Below are 19,120 nucleotides of genomic sequence, written 5' to 3' on the forward strand. Positions count from 1 at the left end.
GTTAAGGGTTCTCTTTTTTCCTCTTTTTTTTTTTTTTTCTATTTTGAGCAATGTTTTTCACCATTTGTAACCATTTCATCACTGCAACTTTGAAGTGTAACAAAGATGTTTATTGTCAATAGAAAGAAAACATCTATTCTTTCATAACATGCAACATAATGGAAGTTAAAGGGAAAGTAGAAAAGCATAGTAAAGAATTGGCAGGTATTACATGGCAATCCTGTTCCAACAGGACAAAACCTGACATTTGTCATCATCATATTCGATACATGATACCGAGCGTTGATGCTGAGGTCTGAGCATGCCATTATAATGGCAATAGGTGGTAAGGGAAGACTTTTTTTTGGTCTGTTTGCTCAGGTAATATTATGCCCAGGAACAGAAAGAATAAGAATCCTTATGACTTTGTTCTAAAGAGTTTATTTCCATGTGTTCCTGTTACTAATACAAATTCCTTTTTTTTTTTTTTTCTTTTTTCCCCAGTTGTGTAGCATAATGCACCAAATGCTAACAGTGGTATCTTTGGCATTAGAACCTAAATTTATGAAGATCCTGAAAACATGCATTCTGCTGGCTGGTCATACAAAAAAAGGAAACAGTAATTTGATTAATTCTCTTGTTTCCTCTGTTTCATAAAATGGCAAATAGATGTCTATGGCCTTCTGAAGTAGCATTTTGTAAAGGATTTCTACAGCCTTTAGCTTGAAGGGCAAATTGGTCAATGTAGGCACCTTGGCTTATGGTTGGATTCAGTTTTCCTGCATCGCACTGTAAACTCACAATTGCTCTGCTGGAGTAAGTGAAGTTACTTTGGAGTCTGACAGTATAACTGGAAACATAACCCAATTGTGCTGTGTAAATTGCTCCTGTTTTCTTTTTTCATCCCCTTGTCTTAAGAACAAGTCATCAACTTTATCTGTCAACCAATCAGAATCTGTCAGTGAAACATCTGGCTTAAGCATCGCTGACAGAGGAAATGCGATTTGCATCTCTGCCAACAAACACCAAACACTGTACGTTAGGCGATGGCAAGGAAATTATTTTCTTTGGGAACAGCAAAAGGAAGATATACACTGATTATTCCTTGCCATTGCAACTCTTGCTAGGACCCGATGTGTATATGCACACACACAGTCTCTTATAGAGTATGTATTTTCTATGCAGGAAACCTGGAATAGGTACCATTATTCAGGTATTCATTAAAAATGTAACCCACAATCTCAGGTATAAACGCAAGGCACAGCTTCTCCAAACGTGGCATAGATATTTCCTGCATGGGCATTCTGGCTGAGTTTGAAACGTAGATAAACGATCAGGTTGATAGAGCAGCAAAGGCATATTTGCAGCTGCAAGCAGACAGCGAACTAATAATAATAAATCAGTAAGTAAATAAATAAATAAAATTCAAGCAGCTCTCTTCTCTGAATATGATTAAGGGGCTATGTCCATTCAATCAGCATAGTCGCTTTGCTTTTGATGAAATCATGAAAAGTGGATGTAAATAATACTTTGAGAATATAGTTGACTCAAATGTCCCTTTGCAATAATGGGGAACATGTTTTGGAATGAACTTCAACGCAGCTCGCTGAATCAAGGTACCCAGGGAAATGGTTCTTTTCTTCAAGGCTCTCAAGTTACTTTACACAGACAGTAATAAAAAATATGTCCACCCATTTGTTCTAAGCTTTATTCTTGACACTTCCTCTGCTTCAGGAGGATTTACTAACCTGTAACAAATATGATTTGACTGAATTGATTCATATGTTTACTTTGTTCAAGTGGTATCTCCCAAAGTACCACTGCAATGAGATTCCTTTTGCTTCTTAATGGAGAGCTCATGTCAATAATGACCACTGGGACCTTCGTTGAGCCTCTGCTGCTTTTATAAGTTTTTTACGTTGGAGACTTTTTGTGTCATGTGAGTGTAATTTATAGCAGAATCTGTGATGGATGCAAACTAATTTACCTTGGAACTTGTTCCAAAGAATTGTCATTGCTTCAAATAACATCCCTGCTGAGATGGTAGATGTGAGTGGAAGTTGGCAAAGGGAAGAGCAAGAAAGAGGAGACCCCCTGAGGCACCCCAGTTGAAGCAACGATGTAACCTGTCACAGAATTATGCAAAAAACTGTTAGGTGACTTGCTATGGACCATGACAAATCCCTGGAGGACCCTATAGAATGAACAGAAGTAGCTGTGAAGGAATACCATGAAAGCCCAAAGCTGTTGCTGTCTGTGAGGCTGAGTGACTTTGTGCATGTGTCTTACTGACCCCATTAGATGAGTAAGACCTGGTGATTATTTGTCCTCTGGAGTAAGACAATAGCATGAGGATTTATTAGAGTAAATAGGGATTTTGGAATAAATGCTGACAGCAAATCAGTCACTGACTACTGACGCATCCTGTTCTGCTTGTAGGCCAACAGAAGAGATCTTTAAATTAGGCTTGCTCCTGCTTGTACTCTGTTTTTGGTTTGTTTGTGTTTTTTGTTTTTTTTTTTTGTTTTTTTTTTTTTTTTTCAAAGAACAAATTTAAACTGTATAACAGGATCATCTTAGCATCTTAGAAAAAAAAAAAAAAACATCTATTTCCCTTCACCATCCACGTGGGTTGTTCTTTGTGATAGATTAAAAGGTCATCAGGGGAGAGTGGCGCTGAACTCTAATGTCTTTCTGCCAATTCAAGATAGTGAGCTCTGCTCAAAAGGTATTGCCAGTAGTATAATTTAGGATAGCCCTGTGGCATCCTATTATCTTCTCATTGCCAGACCAAACACTCACTTTTGGCGATGCTGGGCCCAGGTCTTCCTGTTCCTGCAGCTCTTTGGTGTCAATGATAAGCAGTCTGCTCATAATGACGGGGCTTGGCGTTCTCTTTCCAAGTGTTGCAGCCGTAGGCAACACATCTTGTATCATGTGTGCCAACAGCGTGTGATGACATTAAAACTCTTTCCAAGTGGAACTCTTCCTCAGCGCTTTACTGATAGACAGGTAAAGCGACAGACCTGTCAGAGGCAGGGAGGGAAGATGTGGTTCCTCACATACTCTCATCTTTATCCACAAAAGGCTTCTTGGTCTAGTTAATGTCTTTAAGTTGCTTGGACAGCAACTTATGGCAGAGCAGGCTATAGGAGGCATATTTGCAGAGGATAGTTGGTAGACTTTTTTTTTTTTTTGTCTCGTCTTTGATGTTGTGACAGCTTTCAACATTATTTTTTTTAATAGATTTTGTTAAAGGCTTGCTTAATTCTTGGGGTGGTGGAGAGATGGCCTTCATAAGAATCAAATGTGAAATTCCTGAGCAGCATTGGAAGCTTAAAAGGAAACCCATAGTGGGCATATGTGCTGTGTTGGTTTGCTGTTGTCCAAGAGATCCGTTTTGAGTCTCAGTACCTTGTTCTTCTCTACAGTGGACTATTTCTGTGCTGTTTAAAATTGTTTGCTTTTCTGTATAACTCCAAAACTTGTTGGTCAACAGAGACTTTGCAGCTGATGGGAGTTAGTGTGAGAGATAAGTAATCGGAGGTTAAATGATGTTCACTGGAGTTCATTTTCAGATCTATAACTGGTATGAATGTGTCTAAAGATCAAATGGGCTTGACTGGGGGATCAAAGAAGGGAAAGATGGGACATCCAAATGCCATAGGTCAAGCAAAATTCTCAAATATCCTGTGGTTTGAATGTGTGCTGAGCACTAAGTAAGTCCTTTTAACACTGTCAGTGTCTTCTGATGGAATTACTTTAGACTTATACCAGCTGAACAAGAGCTGTACTTGTACCCTCCAGAGGATGTATTCAGAAGTATTCACCAACATGAAGCATCTAAGGTGTAACTTTAATATAGAGGAAGACATGAGATTGTGGTTTGGGATGTAAACTGCTATGCTGTTAATTCATCCTTAGCATCTTGTTTGGACAGCAACCAGTACTGTGTGCTGCAGAAGACATGGGAATCCTCCTCACTGAGGAAAGTGTGAGGAAAAGGAACCACCCTAATCTTTAATCACTGGAGAATGGCTCACAACTGGAATCATGAGTGGTTTATATCCTCTAAAATGTTTCTACTTTGAAATTCAGTGTTTCCTTGGCTTTTTGAAGAGTTAACACTTGGGAGGTCACCTAATTGTCTGATGGTGTACAACCATGTTCTGTGATTTCTTCCAAGCAAGTCGTATTCACCTGACAGAGCTGGGAAGTACTAGACTGAAACCACGCTAAGCAATTTTAACCCATTTCAACACCCACAAAATTTGTGTTTTACTAATGTTTACACACAATTGCAGTTACTGCCTTTCTGCTAGGCAGCAGCTGGGGACTGATGGCAGGCCAGCTGCAGCCTGCCACAGCCACCGCTGGAGTGCCTGCACATATAAAAATGATAAAACGTCCAGCCCTACAGTTACCTAATTGCAGCTGGGATTTTGCAGCTGTGGAGTCACACCATGAGAAATACATTCAGTGCTGCAATTCAGTAAGTGTGCTTTTCAGGACAACAAATTTGCCTTGTGAGCTGAAGAGAAATGAGCTCTATAGACCTAATTCTTCCTTTTTTCCTTTTCTGGTTGCAATCCCTTTTTGCTTTGTGTCACCAGTAATTTTTAGTGCTCAGGAATAGAGATAAGCATCCTTCATGGCATCAACTTTTGAGGACCACAAAGTAATTACTTTCAGTGGTTGTGAAGAGCTTTAAAAAAAAAAATTATGATTATTTTGCTCTTTCATTCATCAATTTTCCACTTTCTTCCAATGTTTACCACTCAGTCTCAGAGAAGTCATTAAACTGTTCTCTAATTATTTTACCCATCTATACAGTGGTGGCAGTAATACCTTAAATAAGCTTTTGGGGGTTAATGATAACATAATTGTTCGAAATGTCTGAGTGATTGAAAAAAGATGGCCATTTTGAAATGGAGATTTCACATTAAAAGTGCATTTTCCATACTCTTAGGGAGGGTAGGGTTGATTAATTATTTTTTAAAATGGTAGATCTTTATTTCTGACATCCAAAAAATGGCAACAACTATGATTGGTTTAGTATACGTTTTTTGCTTAAATCATTGGCAATTTTTGGTGATCAACTTGGCAGCTGGCCACAAAATCAGAACAAAATCTTTATCAGCTTTCCAGAAAACGCTGTATATTTCTCAGAGGTGTTTTGGAGGGTGGATTGTCCTGGTTTCAGCTGGAATAGAGGTAATTTTCTTCTTAGCTAATTTTCTTGTTCTCTGGTGTGAGAACATTGTTGTATCTTAAAAATTACAACTGGTAAGGATTTTTCAGCACTATATAGCATTATTAATTACACAGTACTGTTGGAATGGGGGCTGGTCAAGAAAGGCAGAAGACTGGTTGGAATTTTAGCTTGGTCGTATCCTGCAGGCACAAGTGACTTCACTTGCTTATAAATATTCCAAAAAGATGAGAAGTCACCAAGCTGAGAAAGCACTGATTTACTTAAATACAAACTGCGACAACTGAACTGTGTTACTTTATATGTAGGAGGAAGACAACTTAGATCTTAAGGTCTTTCCTATGCCATTCTTTATTCCTCAGTGTTTTCACAGTCTTGGTCAAAATAATTGGCAACCTTGTGCAACCTTTATTCCAGCTGATCAGAATGGCCTACTTGAATTTGTGCATTGATTTTTCTAGGAGATATTTCTATGGGCTTATCTATATTGACTAAACGTTACACAGCTGAGTCGTTAATCTCTCTTGGGTCTGTGAGTGATAGGATAGCTCAATGAAGAAGGAGTCCTGCAGAAATTATAAAAAAAAAAAAAAAAGCACAATTACATGTCATCAGATATATTCTAGAGGCTTGTTAGCCTTCTTGCCTTTTGTTAGGATTGTAAGCAGGCACTATGCTTGTTTCTCTTTCAAATCCATCTTGTAACAGAGAAAACTTTATTCCTCTGTGCTTTCTTTCCATGTTACTCTACTGAGACACACACTATGAGTACATCTCCACAGAAAATAACGTCTTCAAGTCGCATCTAGGATTGTTTCTCGGCAGTGACAGAATATTGTTTTTCTTTTCCATAAACAGTTTTGAAAACCTCTTGGTTCATAGTTCGAGCTTGGCATGGTTTCTCCTTAGAGGCAATGTTGTATTGCCCTGTATGATGGGCTTTGCAGTACATCAGTGTTGTCATTTGGTCGTTGACTCTAAATGTGTATGAAAAGTTAAAAAGTGTTCAGCTCTTTTATACAGCTATGCAAAATCATCTTTCCCCATGAGGAGGTCAAAAAGACTTTTCTGTTTAGTCAGAGAAACACTGTAGCCCTCAGTTGTTGGTTTCTGTAAAGACAGATGACATGGTCCTATTCTTTGGATAGTATCTGAGTGTGCTGGGTTAGATCAGCCAGTAGATATAAATTGCTTTCAATGGCACTGCATCAATTTTTACCCATGGGTCTTCCAAGTAGAAGAGCTATAGCTGTAAATTACCTTTCTATACGTCCTACAAGAGATGACCAAAGGGTTGTATCAGAGCTCTCCTCCTTTTTTCCACATCTAAATAAGGGACTCAGTCTGGTACTTTATCATGTACTTTTCTATGAAATATTGCAACTTTTGATCAGGATCGGATATTTTTGACTCACTGAAAAAGGACAGTGCCACTTATCTGAAAGGTTTTTTAAAGAAAACATTTTGCTACAAAGATGGGATGCTGATCATCAGTTTTCTTCATGGGTGTCTTCACACTTAGCCATCAATCCCAAAATCTTCACAATTTGTTATCCTTTAAGAGATTATTCTTCTATATTACATTAAAAACAAGTGTGTGGAAGGGGTAGTAGGGAAGAGCTAAGGGAAAAAAAGCTGCAAATTTTTGGATTGTATCCTCCATTTTGGAATGTTGTTGATATCCTCTGATTTTTCAAACTTCCTGATTCAATTTAAGAACAGAGTTAAAAATGAACAGTAAGGACCACAATTTAGTTGCCCCAATCATTTTTTTTTTTTTTTTTTTTAGGATGCTAGTTAAGAATTTTGTGGCTTTGGAAGATGCTGAGTGCTTGCAACTCTATTGAACTTCAATAGGCAGTGATGAGTAGCTCCATATTTTGAAAAATCAGGTCATTTATTTCAGTATTCAAGTAACTTCTCTTTAGAAATCTGTTTCAAGAGGGAATTTTTTGATCACACTAGTCCCCAATTAAATTTGTCAATTGCTATGCAAAAACAGCTTAGATTTTTTGCTCACACAAGTATATATGAACCACTTTCATACATTTGTTCCTATCTAGTGCCCTAGTTTTTCTTTACTAGAAACTTTCAGTGAGATTTCTGCAGTTAACGTGTTCAGGATGGTATTTACTGCAAGTCTTTCAGTTCCCCTGAAATTCTTAGAGCACCTCTTAGGAATCCTGAATCTCTACGTACCCCGAATTTTCAGTGCCAGCTGTACTTAGCACTTAAATAAACTCTCCACAACTTTTGTCCAAGTCTTGCTAGGGTTTGTGAGCTTTCTGGAGAATTTGGTTCAGGTTTGTGGTTTTACAGTAATTCTATCAGTTGCTGCTTGTTATGTGTATACTTTTAATTTTTTTTTCTGAATGTTTTGCAGAGCTCTGCAAGCCCATCAGGTTTCTCTAGTGGATACTTTATTTTAATAAGTGTGTATTGAATGCTTCGTTTAACTTTACTATTGTGAAGTGCCCAGAGACACTGTGCTTGGATGAGCAGTTATGTAAGTGCAATTTGTTTTAGTTTTTTAGTATCAGAATTAGCATTCAGCCGAGGTTTGAAGGCTCATAGTGCATGTGCACGGGGGAAAGTAAACAAATAAAGAGAGCTTAGTACATCTACAGACATAACCCCAAACTGCTTTTTTTCTCCATGACTGCCTGCTCTACCTGCTGGCAGATCAGTCCCCCAAACGCCCTTCTGGCAATGCTGGAGTGGTTGTTGCCTGATCTCTGAGGACACACTGAAGGATTAGCTTCATGTTAGCAGAGGACTGAATTTGTTTTGCTGAGAATTGCAGAACTGTTATCTCTTTGTCTCCCTCCGCTTTACCGTTATTAAATAATTATGGTTCAATGTGCTTATCCTGGTGAACAGATGCTTTTTTTGGTAAAACTTTGCTGTCTACAGGCTGGACGTGTCCTTGGTAGTAGCTACCAGGTTTCATATAGGGACAACACAAATTCATCTTTTGTGTGGCAGCCCTAAGACACATATTTTTGCTGGCCTGGGCACTGGAAGAATTCAGTCTTTCTTCTCTTCTTTACCTAAAACTCTTACAGAAAGGATGTAGTAGGGGAGATAGTACACAGATTTGTAAGCAGGATTGTCCACAACAGTGTAAGTGGCATTTTGGGGTGGTTGTTGTTTGTTTTGGTTTGTAGCTGGAATGATTTGTCAAATTATTTGCTATGCATTGCTTACTAGCTATTGCATGAAGCAATCTCCAGTTACTGGTAGTAATGGTATTTTTAACTTATTGCTCAAGCATTCCAAAGCCTTAATGGTTTTCCAGAATACATGAGGGACTCGAGCAAAGTGTTAGCCATGAGTTCACAGCACTGGAGAGAAGTATTATATAGGGCTAGAACATCTCTAAGGAAGATACCATGTGCTAGCAAAGAAAGTATGCAGGAATATACATCCAGTTAAATAGAAAACAGCCACATCCCTTCAAAGTCAGGTGGAACGTATAACAAGAAAATAAAAGAAGGTGGTTTTGTTGGGTTTTTGTGGGGGGTTGCTTTTGGTTTTATTTTGTGGTGGTGACGGTGTGTTTTTTTTGTTTCTGTTTTGACTTGGAATCTGTATTGCGAACGGGTCTGATCCATAAATACTGTTCATCTCCACAGATGGGGACAGCTATTGCAAAGAAAGCAAACAGTGTTTTATAGGAACTCCTGACTCTTCAGTGGAATTCACAGGCAGTTAGAAATCCCATATCAGAAAGAAGAAATATAACAAGCCTGGATTCATATGTGTCATTGCTGAGTAACCTGTGAGGAAATGCTGCTTTATTGCAGAGAGATCACATTTGCCATGCAAGTAGCCTGTGAAGCTGGTAGAGGTCAAGTCCCATAATACTATAGGCCACTACAGTGGGAATTGCCTGTGATGTTGTAGATCTTAGCAGTGATATCTTCAAAATACTTGGGTTTACAACAAGGCTGGTGAAAAAAAAAAGGGGGATGGGGTGCAGAGGGTGTGGGGAAAAAAAGAGGAAATTCTTCTAGCATGAACAGCTACAAAATCTAGTGTTACTTTCCTTAGCTAACCCATGCCTGTCTCGCAAAGGAAAGGAGTTGAAGGAATTGGCAAGTTACTTACTTGGTTTTGTGTTATTTTGTAAGCTAACACTCAGTGTATTTCAGTTAATGCTGCTTTGTCAGAACTATAATTTACTAATGGAGGAAGTATAGCGTGTCTTCATGTATGTCAGCCTATGGCCAGTTGCACTATAAATCACATTTATATTGATAGACCTCATGTAAAATGAGGTCCCTTTTTGTGCTTCTACACTAAGCTGAGCAACTTGGTGACAAAATATACCTACCCTGTGCCAGTTCTTTTTTAGAGAAGGAAAACAGCATGGTTTTTGAGCAATGGTAATTAATGCTGAAGGATGAATGTGTGAGCCTACTCAGCATTACAGGGGGACAAGCAATCCTGCCTAATCTAGAGCAGCCATGTTTAAATTTATTTTTTTAAAGTTTATTATTAACCTCTCTTCAGAGCGCAACAGAACAAGTTTGGCAAAACAACCTTCCAGCCACTATAGGGCTGAAAATATATGTGCTCAAAGACATCTTATTTTGGAATACCACCACCTTATTGTCATGCAGGTGTGACTCGCAGAGACTTGTCCCTGCTGCTTGTTTTTATTGAGGAAGATGGCTGAGGTGGTGGAATGGGGACATAATGCGCCTCAGCTTGGGAGGAGTGACTTCAGTCTTCCTCACCTTTATCTCTTTCTTCTATATGGCCTTTTTCTCCCTTTTTTCTGTCTTCATTGCCAGCTGGCAGGTCACTGTCCTGCTTTGCAGTGGGGTGTTGGCTTGCTTAAACAAGTCTGATTTCCGTACTTGGAAAGCTTTGCAGACCCCAGACTGGAAAGGGACTGCAGGTTTCCAAGCAGACTTGTCTTCTGGGATAGGGGGGTGATGCTCTAATCAATGCCTAATCCATGAATTCTGGGCATTAGAAACAGGACAAAACCATATAGATGATGTTGAATAGGGTTAGGCCAGGATGGTCTAGTGATGGTCCAGGAAATAACTGTATCCTGCAGCATGTTCCTTGTGCAGGGCTTGCCTCATTGTTAAAAAACAAGTACAAGGGTTTTTTACTACTTACTGGCAGTAATGTTGTAGTAGTCCAATTATTCTGTAACTTATTAGCAAAATATTTGGAGGAACCTGAACTTACGGATTCACAGCAACTGCTTTGAGACCCTTTCCTCCCATTCTAGTTACATCTTAAATTCCGCAAAAGTAGAGGACACTAAGAATGAACACTACCTCCTGGACTCTTCAGCTAAGTAAGGATTCTAGGAAAAGCTAACAGATCTGAAGACATCACTGCACATTCTTTTTTATTTATATTTTTTTCCTGAACCTCTACAAACCCCTTTGGATGTGATTTTCACTCTTAATCTATGATGCCACGTTTGCCCTTATGCATTATTTATTTTCACTCAGGTTTTAGAACAATCATCTGCAAATTGCAATTCTTAGTACTCATTTATATGCAGAGATTGCACTGATTTAACTAACAGATTTTTAAATCAACTCAGTTAATTCAATGCAACCCATATGTGAGCAATTAGCTTAAGTCAGTTAAGAATCCTCTTCAAATATATGGGTATAAGCCACATTTAAAATAAGAAAGTCAGAATACAGGAATTAGAAACAGGCTAAATGACACTAATTTAAAAGTGAAGTTTTAGTTAATTTGATATGCTTTCATCAGATCTTAGGTTCTCTTCCTGGTTTCTCACTGATTTACTGCTTTGTTGCTGAGTGGCTTCACTTCTCAATGTCCCTGCCTGCAAAATTAGGATTTGCTGACATTGCTTGTAGAAGGATGTAAGCGGTGCTGTTTGGGAAAATATGGTTTTCCCCACTATGCAAAGCTTAAGCTTTTCTATGAATAACAGGTAGTCAAAACTGGAGCCAAATATTCCCATTTAAAAGCAGTATTTCCATTTGGAAGTGTCATCATGGTGCCATTTGGGATTGTTTGGCTGCCCTGTTGTCCTGGCTCCCCCAACCAAACTACAGCTCCCATGTTGCATTATAATTTTGCATCTTACTGAATGGCTGTCATGTTGCATTCGGGGACGTGTGGCCCAGGCAAAAAGACCCTCTGATAGAGAGGAACTGGCGCCTAAAAAACCTCAAGTGCCTGTTTTCTAACATATGCTGAGACATCTTTCTTAAAGAGTTCTGATATTTTGGATGGTACCATTTGGAGTTTTGGCTGAAAAGTCAAAGTTTTAAGGGGAATAGAGTGTTTGATTGGTGAGGAAAAGTCAACACTTCCTGCAGAAAGTAGATACTTGTTATATGAAACCTGTGCTGAAAATTGAATTTTCCATCCAAACCCAATGATTTAAAATGCTGGTTTAAGGCTTTTTAATCAATTATATGCAAAGTACTTGAAAGGCATTTGAAAAGACTCTTGGGATGACCCCATCTCATGGACAATGACAAGAAACTGAGAATGCTGTTTTTATTTGCTCTTTTGTAAAACAGCACAAAGCATTATTGCATTTTTCTCATAAATGACGGTACAAAGTGTGGGCAAATACAAGTGAATGAATTATCTGGAATTTAATAGTTCCTGTTGTTACAACTAGAAGAAATAGAAGTCTGATGGGCATCCTTTGATGTGGAACTGGGAGGGAGGTTCGCTTATCTGTGGCAATGCTGTTAACTGACCTTTTCAGTAGGTCACGTGAACTTCTTGTCTTATTTGATTATGACATTGACAGCATTAGCTGGGGTGAAGCAGATTTCATTCTGTGTGTCTAACTGGTTTGTGCCCAAATGCAACTTAATGAAATGTGTCCACGGAGAGAAAAGAAATCCTTATAACAGAGGGAACTGGGCAAGCACAGAGACACAGTTACATGCACCAAACTTAAAGAGCACAAACTGCATCGTTTATCTTGGGAAGCGAGGATTGTCCATTGTGACAAAATCGGTCAGATGTAGCAAGTGAAACACTGAAGGCTCATTACGCTAATTAGTATCAGTGTTCAGCTGTAGGGAGGCAAGAAGAAGCTGGCAGAGTGATATTTCAGGATAGCATTCGCCCAAGAGGAAGCATTATACGTCATGGATTCATTAGTCAGTGCCGGGAGGGAAGAGTCGTACAGCAGCCACAGTCCAAAATGAGACAGATCCTTTCAAAGGCATCCTTAAATTGGCTGGTATCCAGATAGCACATGTCATTCAGGATATAAGTTTGGCATTGTGTGCGTGTATAAGGTGCAATAAAAAAAGGGAAGAAAGTAATAAAAAAAATTCCTCTTACAGGCTTAGAAGTATAATAGGCAGTAGAGTTCACAGTACAATTGAAAAATCACCTTTGCTTGGTGCTTTATGAGAATCTCTTGGGAGAAGTTGACTTTCCAGCCTTGGTTTTCATCATTGAGTTAAACAGTGCATGTCTGTCTTGGTGCTCTAATACTAACTGTGGCCTTTACTCATGGTGAAAGCAGGTGTGATAGTAAGATGTGGTGCAAATGAGGCTTGAGGGCAATTAGCATTGCAGTAGGTCATAAGTAAGTGGGGAGGGGATTGTAAATATAATTTAGGAATGAAATGCATGCTTGAGGAAAAAGAGATATGGAATAAGGATTGTGGCTCCTGAACTCCCAGATGGTTTGGTTATGTTGGGAAGGGAAACTGCTCTTGAGCCTGTTATACTATACAGGCTCACGTTGTGTTCACATTGCTTGCAGTCAAAATGAAAGAATGAATGATCAGAAATGAACTGTTGTCTGCAGTAATGCTGATGGGAACTGTTCCATTCATCAGTGTCTGTGTATACGCCTTGAAGCTAGTCACCTGCATTTCACTGTAAACAAGGGAAATTCTAATAACTTCACCCCCTGAACAAAGGAAAAACATCACCTTCTTCCCTTCTTGGAGTAACCAGGTGAAGGGATCACCCCACTGCAGGGATACCCTGGGGCTTGACAAGATGCAAAAGTGAGATGTCCCAAAGGGAGCTTAAAGTGGCTCATTTTCATGGTGGGAAAGATATTTCATTATGAAATCAATGGTGCAGTCCAGAGTATGGTAGGAAAAAATACCCTGCCCTCTGTTCCCGCATCTTTGATTCCAGCTGTACAGTGCGGTACTGCAAGTCTGTACATATGTCTGCTATAAAATGAAGAGCTCTGCAAAGAAGTTCTCAGCGCTTCGTGTTTTGCCTTATGCTTGTTAAGACGCAGAAATTTCAGGGGATGGAAGACTAGTTAGCTGCCATTCTGAAGCTTCTGAAAAATATCCAAATATTTAAATTCCAGTTTGTTTTACATCACTGTGTGGTGGGCTGAGCCTGGCTGGATGCCCAGTGCCCACCCAGCCGCTCTGCCCCTGCCCTCCCCAGCTGGGCAGGGGAGAGAAAACAGAACGAGAGGGTCCTGGGGAGGGCAGGGCAGGGACATCGCTCAGCAGTTACCATTGCCAGCAAAACAGACCCAAAGTGGGGAAATCAGTGCAATTTATTATCATTTGGCCATGGCCAGCAGCAGGTCTGTCGAGGAGCCGGCTGGTGTTGGCTCCATCTGCACAGGAGAATCTTCTGGCAGCTTCTCACAAAAGCCACCCCTGCAGCCCCCCCGCGGCCCAAACCCTGCCAACAAGCCCAACACAATCACATAAGCGTGCTGTTTCATTGGATTGCTCTCAATGTAAAGCCTCCAATATTTATGTTGTTCTGGTGATATTCTGTTTCTGGAATGATCGTTGGCATCGCAGGGCAATACCATGATACCATGCCTGGTGGCATTGGATGAGCATCTCTGTGAAGTATACATATGATGAGTATAGTCATGATGGTTTCAGCACATGGGCTTGAACAAAGCCAGTCAAAGACAGAAAATAATGGTTATATTTCTGACAACTTCCTTTAAATTATAAGGGAGGGCTTATAATTTATAGATGGTGCTGCTTTCTCACATCACTGATCTTGATCTCTGGAAAATTTAAAATTAGGACAAATGGAGGATCCTGCCTGCCCACACCCCCCACACCCAGCCTTTTTTATTCTCCAGATTGCTCTGGGCTTTCTTGATGGCAAGACCAAAACACATTAATGAAAATATTTCTGCTCCCATCCTAGGCAGTGGTTATTTATAAAGTCCAGCATGTTGTGGCTGGTTGAGGCTGCCCGGTGCTGCTCAGTGGCATCCTGATATTTACTTGTGCCTAGTTCCTTTTACATAGATATTCTTATCCTGCGCTAGTACTACTGTCTGCTTTTAAGATGCACAACGAATGGTGATGCTGCTCTCTACATATCAAACACAATGCATCCCTTTAGATTTTATAGTTCCCTGTAACCCAGGTGCTGTTATTATCAGTCTTGACATCATTCATTCAATATGATAGGCCCCGTCTTTCCATTTATCTGTAATGGACAGGAGACTTTGAATCATTTTATCTTCCAAGCACAGCAACATCTTTTCTTTAAAATGTAACTTTTCTCTCCATTTTTTTGTTTTCTTCCTTGTCTAATATCTTGTGCATTATATTTATCCCCAATCTCTTTACTCTGCATCTCCTGTTCCCTTTTGTTTTGTTTTTGCTATGTATCTATCTCTCTCTCTCTCTCTCCACCCCTCCCATTTTTGTATCTGTGTAGGGCACTGATCTAGGCTTATTGCAATCAACTAAAAGGTGCCCTTGATCTTATTACGCCTTTAGTTAGGACCAGGTATCCTCTCTCCTGTATATGTGGCTTGTGCAGTATTTGAGGTCACCTTGCCCTCAAAGCCAAGCAGGCTTAAGAGTACAATGGCAAAGAAAACACATCTTTAGTGAAACTTAATGTCAGGCTTTGAGGTACAAGATTAAAAGCAAAGTCTTAAAAGTGCAAACAGCTTTCAAATACAATTCTGTCTTAAACTGAACAAGTCCATTCTTTAGCTACCTAGTCTCTTTCTCGTTAATGCCCTGTGAGGTGTCCCTGCCTTGAAAGCAAGAGTCTAATGTTTCAATTAGAAGTTCAGTTACTTCCTATGGTCTTAGAAGAGGAATCTCAACCTGATCTTTCTGTCTGTGGTGTATCAGCTTCAGATGGTAGGGATCCTGTTTTCACAGAGTAGCTCTCCTACATGATTACCTGCATTTATCAATCTTTAGAGCTGAGGATTGCATAGAAATAGGAATATTCTTAGTGCCACATGAAGATGATATTTAAAGTTAGCACTCACCAACAGAATCACCTAAGGATAAATTCACTCTGCTTGGAACCAGTCACGAGTTACGTTTTCTCCAGGGAATGAATAGCTTGAGTGCTTTGATTTTATTCATCTTACTGAACTAGGTGGCACTGGTGGAGTACATCTGAAGGACAGACTACGCAAGTGTTTATTTTCTTGGGCAACAGTATATGCTGAACTTTGCATTAACTGAATGCTTTGCTCTGTATCATTGTGGCAATCTGTTTTCTGGCCATGTGTATTTAGAAGAGTCTAGTTAGCAAGGATCAGAGGACCTCCTCTTCCACCAGCTCCATAGCTTCTCTTGAGTCACTCTACAGATACAGAAATACCATGGGGGTCTGCTTGGAGAAGGTCAAATGCATCTGTTTCTTCTCCTTGTGCTCTACTCTGCTTGGTAGCCACGCACTGCCCCAGAGGTTACTAATAGCTATCCCATAGGCTGATACACATCAAAGAATGTCCTGGCTCTATAAAGGTAGAAGAGGAGACAGGGCTATAACAGAAGCATCAGGCTTTTGAACAAGAGAAACTCAGTTTAATTGTTTTGAATGTATCTGGGTGGAAGATACGTAACAAATAGAATTACAGGTAGGCTATACAGAAACACAGAGTTGGGGTTTTCTTCACTTATTGGAATTCTTTTTGGAAAATGTTTTTGTAATTTCCTTTCAGCTGTTACTAGTCCCATCCAAGGTGACAGCTAGTCTTGCTAATGCTGCAAAGGCGAAAAGGCGCATAAAACATTTAAAGTAAATATAATAGCTTGGAACTGTGTTGTAAGAAATGCCTTTGATTTGAGCAGTGAATTTCATTAAATCCTGCCAGACATTCAAAGCTAGTCTCAGCTTCCCAGCCCCTTTATTTTTTATCAGCAGTTGGAATCAGCTTAATATTTTACCTTCACCCTTGGTTGCAGAGCATAACGGACAAAACCGTTATCTGAGGATGTCATCACTGTTAGGAAAGAGAGAGAAGAAAGGAAGGGATAAGGGGAAACAAGGCTGCCAGGGAGCTGGTATCTACATAAGTAAACAGACTAACAGTATGGGAGGATGGAGCAGAATGGGAAAAATCTGCATCTCATAATTTAATTAATGTTCTGCATCTCCTTAAGAGCTGCGGATACAAGCTGTCAGGCTTTGGGCTAATATTTAAAGGTTATTTAAATGAGCAGAGATGTTAATCATTGAAGGGGCAAAGCTGAACATTGTCTTGCAGCTCTTGCCTACATGCAGGGATGTTACCTTCCTTCCCTGCAGTAAATAAGAGCTTTCAAGTTATTGATTTAGATTTGGATTACACTTACTAAACTAATACTAAGCAACCACCAGCATCTGTGAACTGCAGAGGAGGGGATTGTCTTGTCATAGAGTCACATCCAAGAAGAGTCACAATTTGTATCAGAGCAAGAGAGTTGGTAAATTGTATTATGGACAGGGTGAAACGTGTCTGAAGAGTGAGGGTGCTGAGGACTGCAGAGATGTCAGCATGCTGCGTGGAACCTCTGTTCACGTGCGAGTAATGCGTTGCAGTCCACGGGCCACAGTGGAACCAGCTTCAGCAGTAGGAAACACTAGTGCCTTGTCACACCATCTGCTTGGGTTTAATGTGTGTTAATAGACTTGATTAGGAGTTTTTCTTACATGGTCTTCTAACAGGTCTATGGTATTTCTTTATATGTTCTGAAGGAATAAGGAATTTTTTTAATGGAGATTTTTAGTTTAGTCTAAGAAATAGTGAAATAAAAATTGAGCTTGGTGTTTGTTTGGCATTAATATCTCTGTTAACTGAATGGTTTTGTTTTTACTCCCCTGTATGTTTGGCTTTGTATGTTGGACTCTTCCAGCATGTATCAAGGTATTTTAGCAAAGGCACACGTGCAGATGGTTTGGGTAGGCACAAGCTAGTGTTAATCCCCACAGGAGAAGTGGAAAGAGTGGAAGGGGTTTTTGTAAGCAATTACAATGTTAAGAAGGTATTTCTGTAGGTCTGAAATAATAAGACTTTTCCTTTTCTTCCTTCTTGATGTTAAATTGAAGTATGAGAATAAAATTCCAGCTATGATCCTTTCCCTCAGAATGAAAATTCTGTTGTTATTTTTAGTTAATTGTGCTCCCTGATATAACTGTGGTGCAGGAAGACATCACATGCTTATGTCAAGGAAGTGTTTGGATCTTATTTTTTTTACTGGCTACATTGGGGAAAGATGAGTTTCTGAATGCAAGCCAATGATTCTTTATGTGAAGTTATACCTATTGAAAGGAAACTGTGTAAGCACACAAGTTCTTGGCAGAAATACAGCTGCTAATCTCATTTGAGTAGCTGTTGTCCTGAAGATCAGAAGAGGTGAGCCTAAAGGTAACTTTATTTGAAGAGCCTTTGACAAATGTAACAGAAGTTGTCATGTTTTCATGTAGAATTTTTGGCAGAAGCATCACAGCAGCATTTGCTGAGCTCCCATGTGTTAGCTATTGCTAATGTTTTTTGATTTGCTGAATGAGTGACATGGGAACTATGGATTATGAAGAAAGAAGGGAATTCAGATAACAGTGAAACTACAGTAAACCTGGAAAATGGATCTTGTGATGTTGCCAGAAACCCCAAGATGGCATTAGAGACCTTGCTTTTCTACATTAAAAATGTATGAAATATTCTTAGTGACTCTTATTATTTCTTTGTCTTCCATTCTTAAGCAGTTTCCATTGTTTATTCCCTTTTCTTTTAAGGCTTACCTGATTTACAACCTCTTTCTTCAAGCAGCATTTGCAATGCATTGATAATGCCAAAGATGTTACCATAGCTCCAGTGCAAGGCTCTGCTAATACAACAGAGGGCTGTGTCCCCACAAATACATTTGTGCTTTATTTTGTTCTAGGAGGCTGGATCAGCAAAGCTGGATGCAACTCCATAGCTAGAAATTCATCCAATACTTAAGATTTTTTAAAAATATAATTTTTTTAATTTTTGAAGCACAAGCCAGCCCAAGATTACAATGCCACTAGAAGTGTTTTAGTGCTGAACTGGACAGTATGGAAAGGATGAGGGCCTACCACAGTACCTCATGTGCTCCAGGACTGGTTCCTGAATTTTATCAGCACACCACAATCTGAAAATTGTGAACCAAATTACAGCAAATCCTTTGAGAACTGTGAGGAGGCTCTGATCTACACACAGTCACTAACAAGGGAGATTAGTTGGATTTTGCAAAATTGTACAGTGACATACTGCTCCATACGGTCAAGTATCCCACACAACCTTCCACTGATCACCGAGTCAGTAACGGAATATTTTCGAGCCAACTAAGGGAAACATTTTCTCAGTGCAGATCTGGGATCCTTATTTAGCTTTTTATTCAGCCTTTGCAGTGAAGCTAGGTAATTGTTCTACATAATGATGTAGCATGCATCAAGATCTTCCTGATGTGCTTTAGATAGTGGCATTTCTTGTGAGGGGAGAAGCTTAAATGAGATATCCAGCTCATCTCATTTAAGTGCATTCATATTTCAGACTGGTCGAAGAGCTTCAAGTGCCTGTCTTCGATTAGAATGAGTAGGAGTTGGATGTGCTTGTTTGCCGTGGAGATTTTGAGAAGCCTGTGCTCTGTGTAAGCTGGGTGAATTTCATAGACAGCACAGAATTTAGAATATTTCAGAAGAATATTTGTTTAGAAGTAGTCTTTTTATTTG

General features: G+C 39.5%; 1 protein-coding gene across 1 annotated transcript in view; it reads left to right on the top strand.

The window, feature by feature from the left end:
• The window catches only part of AGBL1 (AGBL carboxypeptidase 1), a 274,098-nt gene that overhangs the window by 117,168 nt on the left and 137,810 nt on the right, over window positions 1–19,120 (top strand). The window lies entirely within an intron of this gene.

Source organism: Falco naumanni, chromosome 7 (assembly GCF_017639655.2).
Source record: "Falco naumanni isolate bFalNau1 chromosome 7, bFalNau1.pat, whole genome shotgun sequence".
Taxonomy (NCBI): domain Eukaryota; kingdom Metazoa; phylum Chordata; class Aves; order Falconiformes; family Falconidae; genus Falco; species Falco naumanni.